This window comes from Artibeus jamaicensis, unplaced genomic scaffold (assembly GCF_021234435.1).
Source record: "Artibeus jamaicensis isolate MK-2021 breed Jamaican fruit bat unplaced genomic scaffold, CSHL_Jam_final contig_585, whole genome shotgun sequence".
NCBI classification, from domain to species: domain Eukaryota; kingdom Metazoa; phylum Chordata; class Mammalia; order Chiroptera; family Phyllostomidae; genus Artibeus; species Artibeus jamaicensis.
Genome location: NW_026521894.1, coordinates 5,985,861 through 5,988,587, shown reverse-complemented (window position 1 = coordinate 5,988,587; position 2,727 = coordinate 5,985,861). Strand labels below are relative to the sequence as shown.

The 2,727-nt window shown below is 40.9% G+C and overlaps 1 pseudogene; it reads right to left on the bottom strand.

Annotated features, from left to right (window-relative positions):
• Positions 1 to 1,027: 1,027 nt before the first annotated feature.
• Positions 1,028 to 2,075, bottom strand: LOC119062818 (ferritin heavy chain-like; annotated as a pseudogene).
• Positions 2,076 to 2,727: the final 652 nt, after the last annotated feature.

The following is a 2,727-nucleotide window of genomic DNA, read 5'->3' as shown; positions in this document are numbered from 1 at the left end:
GCTCTGGGAAGAGGGTGACAAAAAGGAAAGAACTGGGACAACTTTAATGGCATAATCGATAAAATCAAATTACATTAAAAATTAAAAATTATTCAACATATGCAGAAATAAAATGCATTTGAAATTAGTTGAGGTCATTGTACTTCTGTTCTTTGGAATTAGTTTACCTAAATAAATCTGGTGATCTTGTTGAGTGTAAGCAAAATTTACTCATTAAACTTGGATTTGGGGTAGATTCCAACCTATCATTGCTGTGGCACATATCAATTACTACCCCAAATGTCATATGCTATGTCAAATCCAAAGCCACAGAGGAAAGAGTTCAGTTCCCAGAATAACAGTGATAGGTTAACAATATAAAACTTTATCTAGAGTTATATCAACATTAAATTAATTCTGTGAAACAATACATTGAGGATGTTCAGGAACACCTGGAAGTTCCTTCTAATGTACATATAAATAAAACCACAGTTTTTTTTGTTTTATTCCTGTTTTGTGGCCTTATAACTTTAATGAACCAAATGAAACTGATTTTGTTCCAAGTTCCATCCTTTATCTCTTAAACAAGATAAAACTTATTCATTTTTAAGGTAGAATTTTATGTGTCAGTACTTCTTAGGCCACATTTAAGGAAACCATCTCTAATTTTGAATATGTACTTCATTTGGTACATGAAACTCCAGCAGATGTAATATTGACATTCATCATCCAGGCAAACCCTGCACATGTACTTCAAACCCATCAAATTTGAGATCCTCAACATTTTCTGTGTCAATAAAGTTAGGTGTGAAACTAGCAGATTCAATTAAGACTTGTTTTTTTCCTTGACACCCTGGAAGTTTAGACACCATTTGGATTGGGGTTTGTTTGTTTTTAGTATCAAGTTACATTATTTGAAGGAAGGGTACAAATGAAAGGCATAAGGGGATGATTTGGTACAAGTTACAGAAAAGGTAAAGGTAACTCCAACATGCAGGTGCTGCTTTGGTGACTAGGGAAGTCACTTCTATGGCTATGGGAAGGCAGCCTAAGGCTTAGCTTTCCCTGCTGTCTTCCAGAGTGTGCTGTCAAAGAGATCCTCTGCCATGCCAGACCCAGGGGCCTCCAACCTGTGCAAGTTAACTCCATGGTCACCAAATTCTTTGATGGATTTCATCTGCTCATCCAGGTGGTAAGTCTCAATGAAGTCACACAAATGAGAGTCATGTTTTTCAGTGGCCAGTTTGTGAAAGTCCAGTAGTGACTGATTCTCACTTTTTTCCAAGAGTAATGCACACCTTTTTGCATTCAGCCCATTCTCCCAGTCATCACTAGTTTCTTGATATCTTGAAGGAAGATCCAGCCACCTCGTTGGTTCTGCAGCTTCATTGGTTTCTAAGCATGTTCCCTCTCCTTGTGAGTTTGGTGAAGAAAATATTTGGCAACGTTCTTCAAAGCCACACACATCATTGAGATCAAAGTAGTAAGACATAGACAGGTAGAGGTAGGAAGCATAGAACTCCAGGTCAATCTGGCAGTTGATGGTGGCCTCTGAGTCCTGGTGGCAGTTCTGATGCACCTGCAAGGTGGACATGGTCTTCATGATGGGTGACTGAGCACAGGTGGCTCCCCAGTGCTGGAGTGGTGATGGAGCCTTGGGGCAGCCCAGGGCTTCTGTCACTACTAGGAGACCCTTGTCACCAATAGGAGGGGGCAGAAGGATGGATCTGGGCTGCTGGCTGCCAAGGGGGTCCAGTGCTGGTTTATTCAAGCATTGTTGAAGCACAAAACCATGGCAATTCTGCACAAAGACTGTGTGGATTGGGTTTAAAAGATGAAGTACAGGTGGCTCTTAGCCCGAGTCTTTTAACAGTAGAGATGCAGAAGAGAGAATGAGACCATAAAGAGACTGCCTGTTGACTACAGAGCACCACCACTTGCCCTCATGGTGGCATTCATTGGACTTGGGGTAGTCTAGATATTATGGGTGTGGTTGCTTACAGGCCTGTTACAGCAGTTGTTTGATTTGAGTACATCTGAGTGGGTAAAGCAGTGCCAGAAGCAGCAACCTGAGTCTGAGTGAGCCTGGCTACCATGGCTCTGCACATGTCTGCTCTGCTGGTGTGAGGCAGGTCTCAATGGATGCTGGGTGCATGGAGAACCACAGGCTCTGAGCGGGCACAGGAAAAGTTGGAAGATGGTAGATTTTAATCCAATCATATCAATAATTACATTATATGTCAATGTTCTAAACACAGCAATTGAATGATGAAATTGTTTGAATAAAACAAAAAGACTGGATAAAAAACAATACCCAAGAATATATTGTCTACAAGAAACTCACTTTAAAAATATAAAAACATAGGTTAAAAAATTAAATCTAGCTTAATCCCCTCTTTACTAGGGTGCTCAAAAAGTCCAATGTCAGGCATTATTGCCATTTCTTCTTCCACAATTAGATGGCCCCAAACTATCAGAGCCTATGGGTAAACAAGAGACTTGTCCTTAGTCTACATAGAGAGACACTTATTTCTGGTACTACTACATGATGCTATTTTTCTATTGCTCCTTACTTCTCTCAGAACATTGCTGCATTGGGCAGGAAGAGCAATACCCTTTACAATGATCTTCTCTACTGACCACAGACTCAGCTACAAAGGACCCTACCTCTGCTCTCAGTGTTACACACTTGGTGACACAAGAAACACCTATCTGAGGTCCTGTCCCTCAGAGGCACTGCATAGGAGC